Below are 25786 nucleotides of genomic sequence, written 5' to 3'. Positions count from 1 at the left end.
TTGTTGGTCACAGATTACATCAAGCGTGTCAACTCCGCTCTGCGTCCCTCTTACATCACACCGCTCGCGACATCCTCCGCTGATTCTGTTTGGTGCGTTGAGCTTGTTTATTTTCTGGGATTGTGATTGCTGTCATCAGTCATTCGGTATCCGTGACGCTTTCTCTCGAGCACCGCGGACTCTATTTTAATTATCAATACAGCGGGGGGGCCTCGCTCTCTATGGCGGCCTTTTGGTTTTCTCGCTCGGTGCAGTTGTTTCCTCGTGCTGTGACAACCCATTGCCCGCCCAGCGGAAAATAAATTGATTTTGTAACATGTTGTGGTCGGGTGGATTTTGGTCAGTATGGGGGAGGTGGAAGAACGGAGTGACAAACATAAATCATAAATATTCTCTATCTCTGTCTTCATCTCCTCTTTTTCTTTCTCCTGCACTTTCTTACCCAACACCTGGTTTTACATTGTTCGTCGTTCTGCTTCTCTATGACCAACCAGCTGTACCCAAAACATATTGTATGTCATACAGTTAAAATGATTAATGTATACAAGATATGTACAATATAAAACGTGTCATGTAAAGTGCCTTGCATTGGGCCAGGTGCACAGTGAAGCTGCAGTTTGTTCTCATTATTATTCTCGTCGTAAACACATTCTTGACCGAATACATTCAGTTGTATGCAAGCATTTAGGCATCCTGAGCAAATCTAATGTTTTGTTGATATTTTTAAATGCGAAAAGAATACGATTTATAATAATAATTTAACTAAATAGACTCTCTCCATAAATAATCTGTTTTTTATAAAACAGGTATTTTTGTAATTTATGTTCAAAAGTTAGGGGACCCTTCTATTTATAAAACTCTCACACTGATTGAGGTCAAGACGAGTCGTCAATATGACACATCCATTAGTGTGACACATGCTAAGTTTGAATACTTCTATTTAGTGCTTCTGTGCCATTTCCATTATCTCAAGTTTCGTAAATCATCTTTAAGAATAACAAAAAAACAATAGTAGCACAATTTAATACCATAAGAGTTCTTGTAACAGTATTAACCAGATAAATATACTGCCCATGTTTCACATCTGCTCATTATATTTCCAGAGTTTGATCAATTCTACTAAATCCTTGTGCTGACCCTCAAAAACCATGATCTCCTCTAAGCAACTTATATTTAATATATCTGAAAATGGAGCTAATGATGCCTGCGAAGCAAAAGAGGCCATGTAAAGATTTCAGCGCTTAAATGTGCTCCGACGTGTTTTTCAGAAATGGCAGTTAAGGGTAACACTATCTGGAAGAGCAGAGAAAACTTTCAGATAAAAGCGCTGAAAGGCGGAGCTGCACGAAGGTTTCGCTGACGCAGGAGTGGTGCTGCTCTGTTCCACTGTACAGTGTTGTTGCACAAACACTACTTGGAAGAATCAACAAAGGGAATTCTTACCTGCGACCTCATCACAAAGTCAGCGTCTGGATAAGACGGAGAAAACAGAAATATTGAAGTCAGGAAAACTAAAACAACCGAGTGCTTTGGAACGACGAAGTTTAGAGCAGCATTGGATTTGATATGGATTTGAACGGAACACTTTGCCTGCGTTGGGGTTCCATGTGAAATACTCCTGTTGTGTTGCGGCCAGTGAAACAGGAAGTATGCACATACTATGCAGTCAGTCCAAAAATAGTCCAACTGAAAGGAGACTCTCGAAAAGAAGGTTCCTTTGATCCACAGCACGTATCAAAACCCAGTCTGTGATGAACCACTTTAAGAGACTTAACCTGAAGCTATATCCATAACCCTTACACATCCTGACTTGCACGTCATAGATCTTAAACCTGTTTAGAAGGCGACCTAAAAATATCTCAGAACTTGTTGTTGAAGTGATCCACAGATGGCTACAAAAAGTGTTTGCAAGCTGATATCTGCGACAAAAAATAATGGGTTTAATTAGCGGCTGCTGCCTTTGGACATTAAACTTTGTCTTTTTATGTCATAAGCTCATGAAATATAAAGCAGCAGTGCATTAAGTTCTTATTGGCTCATTTTTCATGTCTCTTTATGTTATATTATCGTCTTTACACTCTAAAAATCACCAAAACATATAACTTGCTCAGGGTTGCCCAGACATTTGGACATAACTATATTTCTCATCCACATTCAGTGTCTCACACCCAGACACTAACAAGTGGTAGCCTGTAAAATGTGCTGCTAACGCCAGCATGCTCATACATTCACAGTGACAATGCGAACATGTTGATCTATAGCAGATAGAAAACATTTGCCTGGTTCACCTCAGCCCCCCCGGGAGCAGCTCTGTGCTGTGAAGTCGTTTCAGTGCAGTTGAAGTGCTCGATTACGCTGCGTCACCTGATACACTCTGGCCCGCAAGGACTCTCTCCCCGCGCACGATTGATAGAAATGGAGAAACTGCAATATGGTGTCAAAAACACCCCAAAACGACTTGGGATTAATTGGATCCATATAGACGGGTAAGATTTGTAAAGTCTAGACAAGCTGTGTCGCTAAATAATTCATTTGGTTTTATTGGAAGAAATAATTTGTGTCTCATCCGTAAGTGAGTAGAGGTGAAGGCTGGGTGATGTGTTTTCACCTTGAATCCAAGCAGGAGCCGGTGAACAGAGCAGGCTGTTGAGAAGCAGTTTCTCTTTACAATTGATGATGGGAGGGATATACGGATTTCCCAAATATTATTCTAGTTCAGCTCAGCGTTATTACAGATCAGTAAATGTTACGTTGAAGACCGATCATTCACAACAGAAAACAAAGGTCCACACATTTTCAACCATTTTTAATCAAACAAAGAACTTCTTCGTCCGTAGCTCTGTTTCAAGGCAACAGCTGTAAGGGTGGGACAAGCTGCTGATGCAATAAGAAGACCAGACTGTCTCGGTTTCCTCATGGACTTCATAGACCGTGTCCTCTGAAGGATGCGGCTGCTGAGTTTAGACACAGCTTCAGTGTGAGGGTTAACTCTGAGGTCAGGTATCTTTTTCAAAATAAAAGCAGACCCCTTCAAAGTTGCTGGTTTACATTATGTACTAAAACATCCTCACATTCAATATATATTATGCATCTATTCAGTATGAAAAGAGATTTCATAAAATAGAGCAACATAAAGTGTGGAGATTTTAGTTATTTGTAAATTAATTAACCTGGTTTCTTCTGCTATTATTTTCTTACCAACCCTTGACATTTCTCTGTTGCTCATTATCTTATATATTAATTTTGTTCTTACTTTTAATTCAGCTGTTAGTCTATATTATTGTGAGATTGAGGCATGATTAATTCATTGTTAGTTTACCACTGAGCTATTTCAGTCTCCTTTCTTTATTTTCCTTTCCTTTTCTTTATCACTTCTTTCTTTTATTTTTTGGCGGAACATTCAAGCATAGTGAATTAATATTTGTTTCTCCTGCCTCCACCTCCTGTTGTACAATGCAGGAAAGAGTAATAGTTTTGATATTTGTGTCAGTGCATAAAGGTCAATGAGTCCGATTGAAATACTTAATAGTCCTTATCGCCAACAGTGAATTAAACCGTATTCAGCTGAGCAGAGCTTCAGAATGAAAAATAATACCCAGATCTTGGGAAAAGGTCAGGCTGATGTGTTTCTGCTTTAAACGCAAGGGTTTAATCAACAGTGACAAGAAAGAGACTTTTACAGAGGAAAGAACCACTGTTGGCTTTTTACCTTCAAGCTTCAGGAGAGTTGCTTTTCACTGATCTGTCACACAGCTGATCTGTAGTAAATGGTGGTGATGTTCTATCAAACTAGACCGAGACCATAGACTGTGCACACAGATGGAGGGCCTGACTGCCCCCGAGGAGTGAAGTGTCTAGATCGCCATCTAGTGGCTGGCTGCGGAGAAGTTTGTAAACCCTGACTCCTCCATGTTAGCGTATGGGACATGGAACAAACCAAAAAGTCAAAGAATTTCTTAAATTAGCATTCTTATGGATGGTTTTACCTGCAGGTTTGATTGTACTTCATTATTTGATGCTATACAAACATTGTCAAATGTTGTGATTGACAACTTCGACTGACTCAAGTTTGGTCGGGTGCTTGTATCGGCAGGACCTCGACATTCAAGATGGCAGCTTTAGTATCCTGGAAATTTCGGCTTCATTTCTTGATAGTGGGAGGAAGTGGAGACACGTCCTCCATCTTAACCTGATAATAATACTTATGTCTGATCAAACAAATTACCTTTCACTGGTGATCTTGTAAAAATCTAGACAGTTGTTAACAGCCCCATATTCTTATTATACTTATTTATGAGCAAATTTTTACAATCTGAGCAATCTGGTATATGTTCCACTACATAACCACTGGCTCTTTTCCCCTCTCACCCTAAAGATAAACTCTTTTTGAGTGTGCCCGCGACATTTAGACCATTATTGACACAGGTTTGTCCTGTACCAGCAAGGTTTGCATCACCTAACCAATCTGTCAGTGAGGAAACGGGGTCAGGAAATCAAGAAGTCTTTTGCTATCAGTCTCCAGCCTGTTGTGCCGTCGCACCAGCCCCAAAGCTGCAGTTTCTGTGACGCACAACCCCCATCAGTCTCCAGTGGAATGGAAAAAAGGGCCACATGTTGTTACAGAAATGGACTAAGATGGAGCTGTCAGGCATCCCGGGGAGGAAGTTACTCTACCTATTACCCAGGTAGGGGGGCTCGGCCCATCTGGCAGGAGACCTGACTTCTAGCCACCACAGCTTTTTCACGTCCTCTCTTTGCTCTCTGTCACAGTGACTGTTCTCTCTGTCTTTGCCAGTTTGCATTGCCAGCCCCTTCTCTCTTCCACCTCTGTCTTTTTCCATCTCTCCCATGGCAATTGATCTCCTTCTCTTGTCTCTCTTCCCCGCAGCTGCCACTGCTCCACCATGAGGGCATGTTTAATTAGAACGAGTGATGAATGGACTCCTGTCCTGACTCAAAAAGGAAGCATATGGTCAGAAGTGAGAGAGAGAGGAAGATGGCAGAACATTCAGCAGAAAGGAAATAATTTGGATAAAGTGGAATGTTATTATGTTCCAGCCGCCGCCAGCAGGAACTCTATGAAATCTCTTAATACAAGTGGATGGAAAGTACAGAGCAGGAACGCAGATAGACTCTGGTTATATTTCTTCCTATTTCTGAAATATGCTGTCAAGAATATCCAGATGCAAACTGGCCTATTGACTTTGCACCATTTAGATACAAAATTGCATTAAAGCAGTTAGTATATACAAAGCAGATTTCCATGAAAGGTTTGATCCGCTTCGGTCGCTTTCTGAGTTCAATGTGAAATCACAAAGTTAAATTAGCCCTGACTGCGTTATTCAAAATGACGTACAGACTGTGAGCATTTCTCTGTAGATCGACCTCGTTGATACTTAAACAGTATTTATATAGCACTTAGAAATTCTTTATATTAAAAATGGCGTGGGACATTTAAGTTTTGTCTGTGTGTATAAACTTGCATGATAATATTTTTATATTTCACAATTTTCTTTATCTAAACACTTTGTGTTCTTAAATTATTAGCATTTTACAATATTTAATGTATAAGGCGTAAATTCGGCAAAATTAAAACAAAAATACCTATCTTAATGACATTGTGAAGCAGCGTGGGATCATGGGAGTTTTTCGCTTCACCACCACTGCAAATGAAAATCTACCTGACAGGTCACAGGCGTAAATCCCGTTCACGTATGTGGTCATGAATTAACGTTTTATTAACATTACGCAACAAACAGCAATGAATAATCATGATCCATCAGATTGACCAATACAAACAGTGTAAGGGGAAAAAACAATTAAGTGAGAATGTTATAAGGTGTGTAGAGTGCTAAATGAAGTGGTAACTGAACCTGCTGTTTAATCTTAAAAAATGCAAATCCATCCACAAAGTTTTCATTTCACTTCTGACATATTATAACTTCTGAAGTTCTTTCTCATCTTAAAGACAGAACGTTTCTAAAGAGGAGTGGAAAAGGCCATTTCTGTTAATCCGGAGCAACCTTTCCTCAGCAGAGAGGGGACTGCTGCTGCTGCTGCTGCTGCTGCTGCTGCTGCTGCCAGCACTTTCCCTACATTTGACGTCTTAATTCATCTAACTTGGATTCCTGTTAGTGACTGTAAAGTGCCCTTAAGGATTCTTATGTGACCTCCTCTAATCTCAAGTGACATGTTGAACCACCGAGATTTAAAAGCTGGAGACTGAAACCATTTGGACCAAACAAGTCCAACACTTTGTTCTTTTAGATATTCTGCAGTACGAGGACTGACTGACAGGAAGTCTTCACACAGGAAAGCTGTCGACTGATAAGTCTATCATTTACTGGAGTGGGGGATTTCTTTACCCCAGTTTTACAGGATTATCAAGACATAACCTACATGTCTGTTAGAGATAAAAAGGATTTAAAAAAGGAGTCTATCGTGTTTACACCTTTACAACCGTACACACCGTCGCGTTCGATGGACGAATAGTCACATCAATGTGTAGTGTTTTTACAATAGTACGTAGTAGTAGTAACCTTGAGAGCTTCACCTGATACTACACACAATACTACTAACAACCTATGAGTCTCATTACATGCTGAGCTAAAGGTTCACTTGCTGTGCATTGCAGCGTGGCAATCGAACACAGATTTAACGTTAAATAACGTGACTGTCTGGAATTTGTGGTTAACAGTAAAACTGTTTGAACATCTCTAATGTCTGTGTTTGAAATAGTAAACATTGCGTTTAGAGAAAAAACACATGTTGGATCTATAGCATTATGGTGGTGTAGAGCTGTGCCAAATTGTTTAGTGCTGCTGACTCACAGAGCAGAGCTGCGTGTTCTCTCTGTCTGTGTTGGTGGGTGCTCGGTTTTCCTATCACAGTCCCTGTTTAGATAAATATCTTCAGTCTTATTGCACAGAATATAACAAAGAGTACCAACTATACTATAAGAAGTAATATATAAATACAAACCTATAAGACAAAGACACAGGTGTGAACTAAACTCTCATATTGCTCTTAACATTGTGACAGACAGGTGACCTGTGGACCCTGTGCTTCATGCAATGGGCTTTTGTACACTAGCGGCACAGCCATCAGGAGCAAGGACACTTAGCACACTGCGGGGGAGACTGGGACAAAAGCACTGTACTTCTGGTTAATGGACCACCCGCTCTACCTCCTAAGCCAATGGCTAGTTGGTGCTCTTTGGTATAAAAAAATATATCAAGTGGTTGCATTGATGGCTGAATACTAACATGACAAACATGTTCTTTCCATGTACATATTATATAAACTGTTTAAACTGTACCCAGAAAAAGTATTTACTTCAGATGTGACTTACACATCCTCCAGTAAATATCCTGAAGAATAATTAATTTTAACGGCTGTTTGTATTTTATTTCAGCGTGACACTTCTCCATCCTGTAGTTGTTATGTATGTTGTGTCATAGCTGCATTTCCTTGGGGAGGACCACTCTGAAACCCCTCTATCTCGAGATCTGCAGCAAACCTCAAGGGAGGAAAAGTCAGAGACCATAGCAGTATCATGGATTATTCTGGCACAGTTTAACCAACTTCACCGGCAAGACTGAGGTATCATGAATTTGAAATTCGGCAGCACCTTCAGTCCTGACACTGGTTGACATGAACAGAAAATTGCAATTTTAGAACGTGAGGTGTCCCAAAGAAGGCATGTGCACATTGTCAGTTTTGTGGGTTACACTGAATATAAAACACCTGTAAATACAGATGGCAAACCTCATGATCCACTGGAGAAGGAGCCAGCATGCCCAAGAACTCAAATACCATTCAAATTAAAAAACATGACTCTTTCTTAAAACTCCATTCTTCAGAGCATTTACACACACTTTTAAAAACTCACTCCAAACAGAAAGCAAAGCATAAAACACCAGAAAAAGTTTGCATTCTATATTCACCACATCCTGTAGGAAACATTACTGTAACAATCTTGTACATTTTTTTGTTTGCCAACCCAAGAGAACCACTGAACAAGCCTCTCTGCCTGATCTCTCCACTGGGGTTATTGAGTTAGGGAACATCCTGCTGCACCACTTTAAGGTGATTTCACCGGTATCCAGCGCTGACTTTAATTATTTTTTTCCCAAGATGTTCATAAGAATTATGCAGTTTGTGATTCAAATTTAATGAGCCGTCATTATAAACACACTCCGTCGCAAAGTCTGAGACTTTTCTCTGTAGCATGTAATTCAATTCTGTCCATTTGACAACCTGATGATTAATGAATTCAAGTGCTTTGAATTATTGTCATATGATACAAAAAGTGGAATAAAACATGCAATAACGTAGGCAACTGTAATAAAGTTTCTAATGCTAGGAAAAATATAGGAAGCCATGTTCATTTTCTTCGTTAACATACATACGACATAGGAAACAGCTTTTTTAGCTGTGAATGTGCTCTCATCTTGTTTCTGAATTGAAGGAGACATATATTTTCTTCTCCAGTGTGCCATATGGTGTTTTATTTTGTGTATGTATAAGGAATGCAAATTATAACATTCAAGTGTGCGATAAAGGAAGCCTAAATTCCCCGATACTTCTCGGAAACATGACATCACGATTCCCAACATTTGCGTTATGCACGCTAAGCTGATAGCTAGGTGGCCAATCAGAGCAGACTGGACTTTATCGGGAGTTTTTTTTTTTTAAGAGACAGGAGCTAATACCAAACTTTTCAGACAGAGCTGTTGTAACAAAGTTTGAACCTGACTACAATATATAATATGTCTCCTTTAACAAGATACCTTGTTTCAGTCTAACATTTATTACATTGAAGTAAGTATTACCTTGCAACATATTGATTTACATCTGGTGCAGCTGCTTTATCAACGTCTAATTGTTTCATAAGGTTGTACACTTAAATAAATAAAACTGAAAGAAAAGTAATACTGCACTAATTTGATCAAATTTTTGTTTATGCTGTGAAACCTTGACTTTGCACCTGACCAGAACCTCTCTGTAGAGCAGCAGGGTCTCACATTATAAATTTATGTTTCGCTGAAATATTGGCTGAAAGGTTTCTTCATTTCTTGGCTGAACCCTCAATATTTCAATATCCGAACTACGCCCCAGACGCTAATTGCCCACACTGCAGATCCACTGAAACAGCATCGGACAGCTGGTCGTGTAAAAAGAGGAGACAACAGCAACACAAATACAAAAATCATCTCAAGAAAGCTGGGGAACGAGTTTTTGAGTTGCATCAATATTTGAAGTTTGAACTTGCGAGCGGCCTCTGAGGCTGTCAACTCAACTTTGAGTGTGATGTATACACCGTGCTGCCGTGTGTTCTGTGAGTGTGACAAAGGGCTAAATGTACGCATGCTTCACTGTCATTGCATCAACACACTCCATTAGAGCCCATCCTGTATAAACACCCATTACACTTGCCATGGTATTAGTGATGATCAGTGCTCATTACACTGTCTTGCTGATGTGCATGGGAGGAACATGACATGCACCAGGCTTTAGCATTTAGCCCATCTGTTCCTGTACCCTAAGTAAGCTAAAGTGTCACACGCACAACCTCCCAAACATTGAAACGGCTTCAGCTGCATTTCAATCAGATGAATAATGATGACATTTGCAAGATTCGAATGATAGCAAAGTGTGGCGCGTCACATCAGTACCAGCGCGTGCCGAATGCTGGCTTAACCCATTTCATCGAAGCAATAAGGCATCTCATCCCTCCTTCAACATCACACTCTTGCTGACACACGTGGTAACACTAATTCCGCCCCAGCCAACATGTACACAGATGTGCACAAGCATCCCTGCAGGGGTGACTGGAATTAATTGTCAAGTCTGGGAGCACGGAAGAGGACAGGTCTTAGATTTACTCTCTCTCTAGCTGCCATATTTCTTCGCCTTGGTGCAATGGTGATGAAGGCACGATGAGAAAAAAGCCTCTTTTTCATCTCTCTCCCATCAGCAGTGTGTTGCCTGCAGCTTTTTTAGCTGCCACAAAGCCCGGCCTGTTGGTTCCTCTGCCAAAAGTGACTGCTGATTTATTCCGGAACGGAGCTCCCGCAACCACTGAATTGTATTGATTTATGGTATATCCCAGAATGAGAGATACGATATTTATTGTAAAAAGCAGCGCAATGATCAGCCATAGATTAACCATTCATTCTTGGACCTGACAGTTTGCTCACTTTTCATCTTCATCATTGACACACACACACTCACACTCACACACACACACACACACACACACACACACACTTAAACATTCATATACATACCCAAGTACCCAAGGGTGACACAGTCTTACAGTGGTAAGCAATGTTACCTCAAAACAAAAAGGTTCTTGGTTCAATTCTGTTCCCAATTCCGTGTGGTGTGTCTTTGTTTTCCCTGTTTGTTTGGGTTTCCTCCAGGTCCTCTGTCTTCCTCCACCAGTCCAAAGACCGTGGGTGTAGATTACGGTTGTGAATGGTTGTTTGTCTCTCTATGTTGGCCCTATGATGCGCTGGCGACCAGGGTGTACCTTGCTTCTCGCCCAATGTCAGCTGGGTTTTATTCCCTTGGCTCTACCCCTCACTGGAAAAGCAATATAGATAATGGATGGATGAAGTACCCAACACAGCTAAGATCTGGTGGGACTTCAAGTTCTGCAAGGAGCAGAAGAGGCTAGATTTTTTATTTATTTGATTGTTAATTGGACAGGAACATGTTCTGCACTAGTCGAATTTGCAATCCCTGTCCCTGGTTAGACTTTTCTAGTCTGAGTCTAGTCTAGTCTATCAATCTAATATTGATGTGTCAATCCCAGCTGACGGTAACATCAGGGAGCGTGAGGAGATTTACAAGTACCAGGGCCTGAAAGAACAACTAGAATTGATGTGGAAAGTGAAGTAGCCCCAATGGTAATAGCAGCAATAGGGACTGTGACCCCCAAACTAGCAGAGTGTCTCCAGCAGATTCCAGGTACAACACCTGAAGTTTCTGACCCAAACAGTGCATCCCTAAGAACAGATAACATACTGTGCAGAACCCTCAACCTCCTCAAACTAGAGGACCGAGGCTTGAGGAAGACATACACAGCACCTCATGTAGGGTCGAGAATGAGATTCTTTAAATAGGCTATATATATATAATAACGTAATTACATTTGTGTGTGTACATTTGTCCTCCTCGTTGACAGGGAGGTTATTTGGGATGCTTCCTGGAGTGTGACAGCTGTCTACTCCCCGGCGCGTTTCAGCATGCCGATCTCCCCGAGCTGCCTCGAGCTGCCGAGGATGTGCTCTACACATCTGTCCATCAGAGGAACAGCGCAACAGAGCAGGTTAGTGATGGACGTACAGAGTACACAGATGTATGTCAGTGGAGAAATGTGAGGCTCTGTTGGAGGTTGTAATGCGGAAACTTCGTACATCTTATTTAAGCGGTTTTCCTCTTTTTTCAAGATTCAATTCAAGGGGAAAGATGTTGATGATTCGTCAGAGTGATGCCACTCAGCATGTTCGATCTTAGTGTTGTGGAGGGATAGTGCTGCAAAGTAGATGTAGCCAGCAGTCAGTGATTCAACATCGGACATTAAAAGCTTCTCCCGCCGGATGTCTGAATCTCAAAGCTCTACATTGCCACCATCCTCTGAATATGGTTTTGTGAAATTAGCTGTATTGATGAACATGACAATGATGTCAGTGAAATGACAGTAAAGCAGCCATTAGGCCATTTCCCTCGGACACACTGAGTCATTGAGGCATTCGGAGGATGTGAGTGAACATCCATGACTGGAGAACAGGCTGTCAGAGCTGTAACATCATGTCTTGCCTGTCAGCATTAGATCATTTATATGCTTTGGAAAGACGTGTCTGTCTTGTTATTCTTTCCTGAGGTGGTGGCTCTGAGGATATAGGGCATTTGTGACAAGCTGAGCTGTTTCTTCCTCGACTGTTTGGCCTCTACAGTGTCACAGACATAACAGATATAGCAGCTGAGCTATCATTATCGCAGCTAATTTTCAAATCTTAAAAATTCAACGTTAATCTCATTTATCAGATTTTCTTTTTTTCTAAATATTCTGTCACACTGAAAAATGTCATGGTCATGAAATGCAGTAATGCACATGCCCAGTGTTGCTTTGTGTGTAGCCCATCATATCACTTTGGCCTGTGTGCCGGAAAAGTGTTGGGTGACGAAACAGATGTCAAATAACTAGAAGAAAAGATATAAGTAAAAGGAGAATTAAGCTCACTGAGCGTGCTCACAATGTTCTTCTCTGGTGTTTGACAGGTCATTAATGGTGACGTTATCGCCCCCTATTGGCTCGGCATGCTTCTTTGAGCATTTGTAGTCATTTTTGTGTTCTCGTCTGGACAAAGATATTTTGTAGGACTAATGTTTTGTGGATGAAGATTATATCCATTCAAAAAAACATCTGCAATTGTGTACAAGGCCTCTGGCTACGGTTTCCACACACAGGAGCATAGATGGGAGGAGTAAATCCTTCCTCAACATTAACCAAGTTCATTCTTTCTTTTATGATTACTGGAGCCCTTATGACAAGCTGATGTCCTGCAAGGATCCTGTTCTTTTGGAAAACTATTACCATCTCCAGCTACAAATGTATAAATCTACGTGCACAGGCACACATGTGTACATAGAAATCCCTGAGTAAGCCGAAATTTATAGAGGCTGTAAAATACTTTTTTGCATGTAGGAAGTACTGCAGATTTAATTCCCCATTTCATACTATGCAATCAGACCAGACAGACAACTCATCATGGTCAGTAATGAGACAAATTACAAGTGACCAATAACACTTTAAATCTGCAGATGCCGTGTGAGGATTGAGTTAAGGGAACATTTAAAATATAATGTGCCATTGAATCCGAGGGGTGGTAGATTAGAAAATGAGAAAATCTTCACATTGGTCTTATTGGGAGAGTGTTTTTCTGGACGGCATTGCCAAAACAACAAATCTTGTCATTTAGGTCAAAGGTCATCATGACTATCTATGTTTAATCTGATCTACCAAATGCTTTTAAAATCAACACTGACTACTGTTAGCTCAGGAGCTGGTAGCTTGAGGTACTGAGCCAAATTTGGAGTTTTACTGATACTTGCGAGTACTTCACTGTTGTACTAATTTGTCCAAAGAGACAATATAAAAGCACTTACCGTACGTTTATACTGTTTACAACGGGAACTGCCAAGTGTCGTAACCATCTGAAGTACGTGTTTGTTTACTGGCCATCAACCATCCTTCCAAGTGAGAGAAGACTAACTACTTTGTGATCAGGTAAATGTGGACCATTTAAGCCACTGAGGTAAATGACATTTCCATTCCATTTTATTTAACTTAAAATATATCAATTTGCCAGTCAGCGTTACAAGGTCTGTAAAGAGAACTAACCTTGCTCTGGGCAGGCTCAGCTCATATACATCTTATTTCTATTAAGCCCGCTGAAACCGGGGCAGTGTTTTAAAGGCAAGATTTGTGGGGCTTTCAGCAACTCATCACCCTTAGGAGCCCAATAATCCATGTTGTTTATCCAAAGAGTACTTTTGGCACAGCCTCCCAGGGTTTTCAAAGCTAATGCAAGAGCTGGAGCATTATTCTGCAGGCTGATATATTTTGCTCTCTTATTTTTTTTCCCCCCCCAGTGGTGTAAATTACCCAGTTATGCTAATAGGTGTACCTTTGGAAGCATGCATTGTTGGCTCAACATAAGAGGGAAAGAGAGCCTCTGTATCTGAGGCCGCCACATAGATTATCACTCAAAAGTGAAAGCCCACTTTTGTTTACTCGTACTCTGCACTGATGCACATGCCAAACTATTAAGTAGGCGCCGTATCCATAACAATTCATCTAAGAGCTTTCACTGAGTAGAGACAAGGACAATGATTTGCACCTGCGTTCATTAATTTAATTTGAAATTGTGAACGCATCAAAAATACTGTCTAATTGTTTTCCTCTTAGTGAGGGTAGCGATGTGACGAGTGTTGGTGTACTTACACTTACACTCATTAAGGGGATGATGTTGTCCTAACACACTGGCTCTATTGGTGGTAGTATGAACAGGCACAAAAGCTAATACATCTTTAAATGCACATTAGGGAAAATATGACGAATTAAATACAAATCACTCCAAGGGCTCTGTGTTCATGGACCGAATACTGCAGACTGAGTAAAGTCATGTGTTTTCTCCTCAATGTGCTTAAGGGAGTGTTATATTCACTTTTGTCGGCCAGTTACACTCCTGCAGTGGACAGAAAAAGTACATCGTCTTTAGAAAGTATTCAGACCCCCTAAACTTTTGTTAAGTTTATTGGGTTCCAATTTTTTCCCATTAATATACACTGAATTACCCATAATAACAAAAAACATTTTTATTTAAACATTTTAAAATGAATGAATTAATCCATAACAACTTGAGAGGATCAGAGAGGAAAGATGCTGCCACAGGGCATCTACCAGTATTGAAGTAAGGGTCTGATTATGAGGTAAACAAAATATTTTCGATATTTATTTTCTCAGAAAAACATGCAGAGCCTTATCTCAGCACCTCGAAAACACTTCCAGGAGCATGATGATGTCTTTTTTGAATCCGAGTTAATATCTCCTGCTCAGAAGATGATTTGTCAATAAACTTCTTCCCCGGACATTTCTCAGCCAGTAACATTATCTGACATAACTCGTTATTGTAGGAGATGGTTTTATGGACGAAATCCATCTACAGTCCACTGAGGATTAGACAAGAGGCAGCAACAAAACAGTTGAGACAAATTAGGAGAACATGTAGAAAGCACGGCAACATTTCTGAAGAGTAAAGCTGAGTGCTGGATGTGAAGGCAACATTTACATTGCCTACATGGCTATTTTCAGTGTTAAATAAAGGAATTAGTGAGATTCAATTAATTCATGTTGGCAGTAACCATATAAATTATCCTCTAGATTTTTGCTAAACAAAGATCACAGTATTGATGTTATGTGATAATAGCATCTTGCATCAAACTAAACCCTGAACATGCTCAGTGTTTTAGTGAATCCAGCTTCTGAATTCACTGCTCTACAGTGAACATCACAAGTGGCTGCAGTGATGCTACGTAATCTGGAGCAAGTGCACTACATCAGATTTAAGTGAACAGACAGACTGGAAATAACGAACATTGTGAGGCAACTCCTGTGGTTTTTGTTGACTAAAACCAACAACAAGCTAGTCGCTAATATTTGTATTTGTATGTATTTTCATCAAAAGAACAAATTTATAATCAGGTGCAGGAATTGTTAAAGACAGTCGGTAGAAACACTCATTTATCTTTATTTTGCTTGTCGGTATGTGCCATAAAAAATAACCTTTTGTATCCATGGTCACATGTCAACTAGTGAAAAATATAACATAATGAGGTGATTTCACCAAATGAAGAGGCAAAATTACCATGGAGCACGACACCCTCTTCCACTCTAACCACAGTGCGCTGCCAGTTCACCGGTTTGCCACCAGGTTTCATGCCAACGAAAACAGAGCCCAAGGCCTCGCTGCACTAGCGAGCATGACTTACCGTGTCAGCCCAGGTGAGGTGTGGAGCACAGTGTAGAACACAGCAGCTCCATTAAGAATGCAGAGAACAAGAGGTGAGGAAATCGATACTTTGCCTTTCTACATTATTGATAACAACTCTTGTTTTAGTATCAAAACTAATATGAGTAAAGGATTCCCGCTCATGTTGGATCATGTTCCGGGCACATAATCACTGTACTGAGAGAATCAGGGCATGAAACATTTATTTACCATTCAAAAAAAAAAGATCTGTGCTTTAAAATGCTGGTTAATAATGAAAATGTATCATTAAGCAGCACATAATTCATGACACATGGATCTATACTACATAGTTGCTTATTAATGTAAAGAAGTTTAAGACCCAAACTAAATTTTGCATCTCTTCTTCCTGGTAGAGAAACAGAAAAAGAATGACAATGAAATCATCTCAGTTCTTCTTTCGCCGATTAGGATCCCTGCAGTCCTAATGACGTTCACCTATGAATATTCAAGTCGGCCAGAGTGCTCTTGAAGTTGGTGAGTTACGACACACATAACAGAAAGAATGCACACAAACACATTTTGGTATTTTTTTCTCTGCTTTTAGACGCGAGTACGTGAAATCCTCCACAGTTCTTCATTAGTCCGTTTTATCAGCCTGTTCCTCTGTGCTTGCTCTGAGTTACTTAGTGGACATTACTTTTGAGTGCAATCACTGAAATATTTAGAGGTTTGTTGAGGCCCCGGAGTGCTTACGCGCTGCCAAGAAAATAAGCCAGGGGGACACAGTGGAATTATACGTGCGAAGGTCAGCTTGTTAACCAAAGTAATTGGATTTCGCAACCCTCTGCGGTTGAAGTGAGCCTTAAGCCTGCGCTCGCAGCACAATCTTTCCCCAACTCCAATTTTGGTATTGATTTCCCTTTCATTTGAATTCAGAGTGGAGACAATGGCAGACATCAGTCCCACACATTCTGTGGCATGACGCACTCATCGGCATCTCTGGTACTTCAGAATAAAAAAATCCATTAACATCTTCGTCAACCTGACCAACGTTCCACTCTTAAAAGAATGCTTAAAGGCACCAGCTTTTAGAAATCATTCGGCAAACTTGAGATATTTTTTTGTGAATTTACTTTGAAAGGCGCGACAGTCAGACTTGCACATTTTTTAAAGGTGGCTGAGAGGTAGATTTAATCTGTTCCAGGCGCCAAGGAAAGTGATAGAATGTCTGGAAAGAAAATATCAATAATTCACAATGCTGAAATGTGAAAAGTTAGAGCCGTGGCCTGCAACAGAAAGAGAGGAAGTGGATGTTGCTCTTGGCTGTTTTGAGCAACTTTGGAACTATTCATCAAACAGCTACAGTAAGCTTCAGTGTGAGAAGCACAATAAAGACCCGCGGTGAAAAGAAGTGGCGGTTTGAACTTTGGGTTAAACATCTTGTTTCTGCCGGATTCACAAAGTGAAGAGAACAAATGAATCCTCAGGTATTGTTCTGTGAGCTGTGATCTTAATTATTACACATTGAGCCACTTGGAGCAAAGTGTGTTTCATTATAACCCACTGGTTTTTGTTGGTTGCAATGTGGGGGTGCTTGAGGAAAATTTGATTGGTCATGTACGGTGGCCTAGATGTCTCACACAAAGGCATTACCGGAAAACACGAATGCAAAAGCCACATCACACATGCAAAAGCGGCAACACAACTGCAAAAGCCACACAATGGAAACACAACCACAACAGCTGTGTGTCCGTTTTGTGGCATTTGTAGTTGTGTTGTGTCCTTTGCATTTCTGTTTTCTGTTATTGCGCATTTTGCGAGATGTCTCAGCCTCCGTAGTCATGGATCATGCTGAGCTGATTGATACTATGGTGATATCAGAGCCACACTGAACACAGAGGCAGACTCACTTGTCCAAACAGACCCATGTTAACCCACACAAACACATTAGGATCAATGTGCGGTTCCATGTCTTTGTTCAAGGTCACCCAAGGAGCCGGTGGGGAAATGGAGTCTCCAGGCGTTGGATTAACCCACCAGAGCATCCAAGAATACAAATTATCTTTGGGCCCTATTTGAGTCCCACTGCACATATTACCCCAACAAATTTTGGCAAAGAGCTCCAAAAAAAAAACATTAATCTGACACTGAAATATCCGGGCCTGCTGTGAACATCATACGTGTTCACACAACAAATCATACATGTAACCTGTAGCATGAAAAGGAAACTATTGACATTGCTGTTAGGATGAGAAGGAGTCTAAGGTTTGAACACTATGCCATAACACATCTGATCAAGATATATTCATATTGTTATCTTTTATTCCATGTTCACTTAAACTTAATGCTATGACATCAATACAATGTATTATTATATGTAATGTTAGGCTGAACTCTAACTCCACTCCCAGGCTCTTAACCTCTAAACCTGGAGGCTCTCCTCCTTCTTTACAAATCCCAGCTAAACCCTGGGCTTTTTTCACATCTGTCTGAACCAGACATATAAAAAACAAGTGGCTGTCTGGGGCAAGCAAATAAACCAAGAGCAAGATAACTACAATGGATAACAATATCACAAGGAGATGGGATTCCAAGTGCAGCCTTGGATCATCTGCCGCTTTTTGTAGTTAAGTAACTGCTATTGAGGAGTGATAGCATAACTACGTTTTCTGTTTTTTCATATTCACCTTTCATATTCAGTCGGCTTAAATTATCTTTAATTTGGCCTTTTCAAAAATGGTCAGATTAGTTAAACCAGTGCTCACTAATTTTAAAACAATTTGGAAATAGTTGTGTGCCACTCAGGGAAAAAATAATACCAAATCTTAGTGTCAATAAACAAAACACCTTAAACACAAAAAACATCAAATGCAGTACAGATTGAAAATATCTACAGTACATCTATTAATGCAAACAGTTTAGATTACTAATCAAATCTTAAATTTTTCATCTCTACACAAATTCCACATCCATATATTCTCCAGAGTAAAATAACAAAATGCCGTACGTCCTTTGACCAAACCTGTCACATGCATACAAGCATTTTCTGATGTGATGCTCCCTTTCTGCAGGATCATTTGTCTGTGCCTCACAAAAATCGTTGCAAATCATAGATGAAAAATCTGTCTGCTTCATGATGGGACGAGGCTATTTTTAAGATCTGGTTAAGTTGAGGGCAAGAACATGTTGATGGATGAACGGATGGATAATTATCAAAGTCCATGATTAGCAGTTGAAAAAAAAGGAAAAAGGAAGTTTGGTTTGGCTTAAAATAAATACTTCATTAAGTTAAGGGAATGAGTCGACAGCCAAAAGACAGGAAGTGAGATCACAACTGACAAACAAACATACAGGTTAAACTGTTTTAATGCAGAATGTGAAACAATCTTAAACTGCACATGAATTATATATATTGACAATCGATCTCATCATTTTCACAGAGGAATAATAAACACACAGTAAAAGAGTCAAGGTCAAACACTTATCACGTAGCACGCTTATAATAAATACAGCTAACTAAAGGTTTAAATAATTAAATGCTCCACCATGACAACATTACAGTTTCTGATCATTGTTTGATTTGTGTGTTAAGTGAGTCATCGCTTTAGTGACATATTGTCTTCATCATACAACCCTTGTGGCGTTTCACATTGTTTTATCCTGGCACATAAAATATTAAAAAAGGGAATTTTCCAAGTAAGTAAACATTAATTAATTTGAATAATTAACGTGAGAGAAACTGTCAGATTGTATGAAAACGCCACAGTTTCACAACACACATGCCGTATATTTTGTTTGCTTTAGTGTCACTTTGATCCGACTCCCCAAAGCGCCTCGCGGTTTAAACGCCATCTGCCTGCCGCCACTTAATTACCGTCTGCGTTCCTGCAGAGATCGTCTGCTTTAAATGCAGAGCCACGACATGCCTGGCGCACTAATGCTGGGTTTTACGAAAAGACGGAGGGAGGAGAGTAATAGTAGCCTGTGTGACATATCCTCTGTCACGTATTGTTGGTGTCACACTGAGCTGTTTACAAGAGCGGATGCTGAGTTAGACGCTGAGAAAATCTCAGTGCAGACAAAGTGCCGGGGATCGTAATCCCCCCCCAATAATCACAATCTGCGAGCGATGAAGACAACAGGTGAGGCTGTGCTGCCCTTGATGATCGGAGAGAAATGTCTTTCAGTAAGTCGAGTATTACGTTGAACGGTCGTTCTTAGACACAAAGGGATAAATGTGTCTGTGCCCGCTGATGATTGTGCAGGGAGCATTAAAGTATTGAACTAGGAATGATTTTTCAGGCCCCTGCTCGAAGATGACATGCCTACAATTACATGCAACTACAAATACTACATGAATAATGTTCTTAATTAATAATCTCTTTCTGTCTGTCTGTACGTGGCTGGCATATCTCGAGAATCGTTCATCTCATCAGATTCACACTCTGCAGGTGTATTTTTAAGGGCCCAAAGAAGTACAGTGTCAAATTTGGTGCAATTTGGACACGTTGTATTTTCAATATTAATAAACTTTGAATAAACAGGGCACCAGTGATCTGTAGCAGCGGCTGGGACTCCTCGACGTAAGGGCTGTTGCCGATCACGACAATAGTGCATTCAATACAATGGATGCGTTATCCACAGCGGCAACAACAACTGATTCTCCAGTTCTGCGTACTGAGTTGAGCTTCAGCAAACAGGTGAACAGCTCCTTGTGCAGCAGCGGTGGTGCTGCTCCATGGTTCTGTGGACTAAGTCCTGCAGCCGGTCTTTACTTGCCAAGGTTACTGCAGGTCACTTCTACAGTTTCAGAAAAAAAAAAGGTGCAACCAGCATCACCACAGGCCAAGAAATGAGCCTGTTCATCCTTTCACTCGCTCATTCCTTTGGTGAAAGCATCAGTTAAAGGTCTGATTGGGAAACCAAGTCTGTGAAATTCAACTTTCTGCAGTTTGGGGATTATCAATATAGACTAGAATATATATCATCTGAATTTTTTTTCTGATGGTATCATACTTTGGCAAAGACATGCCTCTCTGTAATACTTTAAAATTTTAGAAAGTTAGAGTTAAATGTTGTTTTTATTCTTTCCTTAAACTGAGGCTGCTTTAATATTGACAATAGTGCTGTAGAATAAAATAAGGCAACATCGCAGTTCAGTTCAAGAAGGCCCTGGTTACCACACATGGGCAAATATATTTGTAATCATTTGGCTAAAAGTTGATCTTGGCTCAGTTTTCATACATGTAAACGCTGCCTCATGTCAGTACTGAGCAGTTTTTGGCATCGAAAGCTTTAAAATTCAATATTCTTACCCACTATTTTTGTTACTTCTTTGACTGCTGTAAAACAGATAGAAACATATAGATAAATATAAACATGAATGAGATTAGTGGAAGAGTGAAATTCACACATGTCATTTATGGGAAAATGGCCTGAGCTGAGGATTCATCAGTTTTCCTCTTGGAGGTAAATGTGGGATAGGAAGGGATCTGACTTGCACCTCTCAAGTCAGATAAAGTAGGACAGGCTATCATAAATTATGGAGTAAACAGCTTTGAAAGGAGACTCAAATGTGATTTAAATGTTGATGTGGAATCCAAAGTAGTTTATATCTGTGCTCGCTCAGAAAGGCACTTCACACAACACTTTAAATGCCATTCAAAATTCACTTTCTCTCCGAGCTCAGCCATAATTCACTTCTTGCTTATCAGCACAGGCATGGAACCACTGAACTAAATGCATCCGTTTCCAGCTGAATCCCATAAGACAGTGTTGATTCCAGTGTGTTAATACTTATGCATGTGGGTTAGAAGGCTCTCCTGCCAATTGGCGATTGTGTGGTGACTGTGAGTTTATTATTAAAGCTGCACTAACTAAACCTGGAAAGTTTATCAATACCTGTTCCACTTCAGTGTAAATGACAATGATAACACAAGCTAAAGGAAACCTGATATATAGAATGTGTGTTTTCATCAACTGACTTACAGCCATCGGTCTTTCTTCCTTTAAAAAATTCATTGTGAAGCTTTGTGCAAAAATATAATACTGATCACAATTGGACTTTAATGTAACTTCTACAGGCAATAGGTTGGATCCAGTCTCCATTTTAATAAACAATCCACAAAAAATGCACCAACTATTGTATAAATTAATATTTGCAGAGAAAGCACAGAAAAAGATTCCACCCTGCCTCCTAGAACTGATGTCCACACACTACTAATCATACATGGGAACATCAGCACTTTGGTTCAGTGGCTACAGGTTAGAGGTCACTTTTAAATCCTAGTTGAAGTTTAAGAAAAGTATTAATCCCTGTTATTTCTTTCTGAAAATCAGTGCAAATACAACCATTGCTGGTTATTTTAAAGCTCAAGACACAAGTTTTTCACAATTGCATTTCATTGTTGCTTCCTTTCTACGTGATTTAACTGCAATCGTGTTTGAAAAGTGATTGTTTGAATAAAGTAGACTGCCATCAATAAAAAATAATATAAATGATTAGTTATTATATATCAATAGACCCATTTTTAAGATGGCAGCAGCAGGGGCAGAGCCAGTTATACAGAGATATGCAGTGCTACACCTGCATGGAAGTCTAAGGTGGTCTGGTATTTTGGCTTTCCTGTTTCCTGATAATAAAAGAGAAGGTGACGAAATGAAAACTAATCCGCTGACGCAACCCACCATGACAGAGGTCAAGCACAGGCAAAAAAAACCTTGATACTACGGTAACCTGTAGTGACCACAGTGTTATTAAACTTTTCATGGTTATGTTTCGGCACTGACAGGTTATAAGTTGAGTTTAGGAAAATACTGTGGTCTAGTTTAATACAGAATAACTTCACAGTGACCTCAGACACGAAACGCACAACTTCGAACCAAAAACACAATCCTTTTCAAAAACCTGAACCAAAGTGCTTTTATTGCCTTAACCTTATCATAAGAAGAAGATGCAAACGTTTTGTGTGATATCATTTGCACATGGTGAATATACATAATTGTTGCTTTTAACATACAAATAATACACGTTCCGCAAAATCAAACCAGGTAAAAAGGCCAAAGTGTAAAAGCAGAATAATGCAGTAGTATTTTACATTAACACATTGATATCATTGGACTTTCTTTTATTGATCTGAACTGAGAAAAACACAAGTATCATCCTTCTTACTTGTTATAAAGCATCATACTTTTTCATAGAAAGTAGTTTAGACAGATGTTGTTCTTTTTTTTAACAAAACAAAAGACCTTAATTCTCCTATTTGTTCCTTGTTAATGTTTTACTGGTCTTAATAAAAACAATATCTCTGCTATAGATGCAACATTATGTAAATTGTGCTGTTGAATTTTTCCCAATCAACAGCTTTTCAATTGAAATGTAAAACATAAACAAAAATAATTCCATTTACTAAGGTGAACAATGATTAACTTTCATTTCATGCAGTAACATGCAGTAATTATGTACTTTCATCAGTTGTAAATACAGTGAAAACCAGCTGCTAATCATTCCACTGTGTCAAAGACTCTGATTTTCAGACAAATGAGGGAGAGTTAACTCGTTGACTCTTGAGATGCATCCAAGCAAGAAGCTATTTGTGGAATGGAAATCTTTTCCCTCATCCGTTATATTGTGTAAATTCCTTTTTCTCTATAGGGGTCCATCTGCGGCGGTACAAAGCCAACCAGTCTCTATTCAAATGGACACATTGTGCTCGTGTTTCCTGGTCACATCTGCCAAGCAAGCCCTTGTCAGCTGCCACTCGGACCTCTCCAATTACTTTCCTATTTGAGGGCAGACGGGTAGATGGGAGGAAACACAGATGGATTGACATCCTGGATGGATCTGAAAATGAGATATGTTGTGAGTGTAATAGCAGCATGAGAATGATCTCTCTCCTGCAGCATTTACAGGCAGGAACTGTATCTCACCGATGAAATGGTAATTTAAGGCCCGAGTATTAGGAAGTGGGTTGAAACTAATTTCAAGTTTAATCTCTTCGAGTCAGCGAGAGCCATATAACTTCCCCCGGCAGCATATAGTAGATGAATATGCAGTGACCAGCACTCATGCAAGTCAACAAACACTCCGAGAGGGCCGACTATTGACTGTAAGATGGGTAAATGTTGCTCATTTGAGCCATAAATCTGAGATCGACGCTGGGATACATGCAAGGGGGAAGTCCTTGGATGCACCCAAGCCGTATCCCCCAGATTTATGGCGGCCGAGGCACTCAGTCTCCGAGACACACATTTACTTTCACAGAGTCGCCGTCATCAATCACAATGCAACACCAAGGACGTCCTGTTTTCTCTGACGTCTGCTATTTGACAAACTCAAACTGACTGACACAGCACAGAGGTTTATCACCTTGCTTCCATTGGTGGCTGTTGCATGTTGAATTATCCACCATTGCTGCTTTGTGTGACTCTTACCCTTCAGATTATTCCTATCAGACCATTATGTCAGGATACATTTAATTAGTCGTCATACATTAGAGAATACATCCCGGCTGTGCATTCATTATGTTGATCTTGGTTAGATTGCCAAACCCTTTGCTTTTTGTTTGATGAGCCCAAGCAGATAGACAATTTCCATAGCGAGGGGAGGCTGAGCTCATTTATTGTGATGCCATATATACGAATGGCAGCATTTCTAAGATTATATAAGTGAATTAAACTAATGCATCTGTCCTCTCCCTGCTGGTGGACGTTATTTATTAGCTCGGCCTCCCTCTGTATATCTTACAGCTTGTCACATCCCTGTCTCGCTGGACTGTCTAAATCTCATCTCCCATTCGGCTAGTTATCACATAACATTAGCTTCTCTCTGGATTTTATCTTAAGAGTAAGTGTTGTAACGTGGACACAGTTATCTAAATCATCATGGTGTGTTTTGTTTTGCTATATTACGCTACGCAGCTCCCGTGTTGCAGCACGTCCTCAGCCGGCGCCATGATTTACAGTGACACACTGAGTTACCGAGGAATACTCTCAATGAATGAGGATCTGCTCTCATAGCTGCAATTCAGAGACACAAGCACAACGATCTATTTAATAAGACAACAGAAGAGTGCACGGCTGGTCTAATCTGGTTGAAGCGGTGCAAGTTGGTTTGTTTTCTATATATTGCCGCATTGTTCAACCTTTTGTTTTTTCCGTGAAAAGCTTTCGGATAAATATTTAACTCTCTTGTGTTGGGCTCCGTCAGCTTTTTTAAAGGAACCGTTGGGTCGCTGCACTGGGACGAGCCGGAATAACTGATGGCTGACGAGTAAACAAAGGAAGCCAGATGAATCAAATTATTGCTATTATACATGCAAATGGAAATAAATATGTGATTCATCAAACATTACAGCGAGTCATTTATGAGTGAATGCTGCAGAGGTATTTTGTTGTTGCTGCTGTTTGGATTAACTCTTGGGGGAAAGGAATAAAAAAAAAAAAAAAAGTATAAATCATCTTTAGTTTGGATTTATGAATGATTTAGTGTCTTGGCAGAGGAAGCATCTTATGTGCAGCCTTTTCTAAGAACTTTTTGTGGGTTTGTGTACGTGCACTGCTGTGTGTTTAAGCCTTGTGTGTGTGTGTATGTGTGTGTGCATGTTTGTAGTAAAAACTGCTTGGCTCTATCGTGGTTTCATTTGGCAGGACATAAAAAGACTGTGGGACATGCAGGGGTTCATCAATAACCACTGCCCTCATGAAAAGTTAATTCATTCAGGGCTCGAGAACAGACATGATTTTCCCCGTTAGAGTCATTTTGATGTAAGGCATCCTTTAAAATCACTCACGCACTCCTGCTCTGTCGCTGCTGGAAGAAAAAAAAAAAGAAAGTGCTGTTGTTTCTATGTGTAAGAGACAGAGAGGAATGTAGAGAGAGAAAAATCCCTTACAAGTGCAACAGGCCTCGTACCGCAGCCGGCAACGTTCCTAAAATGCACTGTGCATCTGAACCAGTCCTGTTGCCTTAACAACAAACCAGCCACTGCTCTCTTTGCTCATGCAAAACAGTGGAAACTAATGATTTTTATAATGGGAAGAAGATTTTTTGATTTGAGACCAAAGATGATAAAATTGTTGATAGAGGTAAATCTGTTTTGCTGATATTTTATACAATATACATTTCTAACACAACCTTAATGTGTTGTGGGAGAGGAACCACACATGAACAGAAGCAGGTCTATTCTACTGTGAAGTTAAGTATTTCTGTATGTTGCTCTTCTGGCTATCGACACCCCACA

This window comes from Hippoglossus stenolepis, chromosome 13 (assembly GCF_022539355.2).
Source record: "Hippoglossus stenolepis isolate QCI-W04-F060 chromosome 13, HSTE1.2, whole genome shotgun sequence".
Classification (NCBI taxonomy): domain Eukaryota; kingdom Metazoa; phylum Chordata; class Actinopteri; order Pleuronectiformes; family Pleuronectidae; genus Hippoglossus; species Hippoglossus stenolepis.
The sequence above is the reverse complement of the archived record's forward strand: the minus strand, read 5'-3'. Positions refer to the sequence as shown.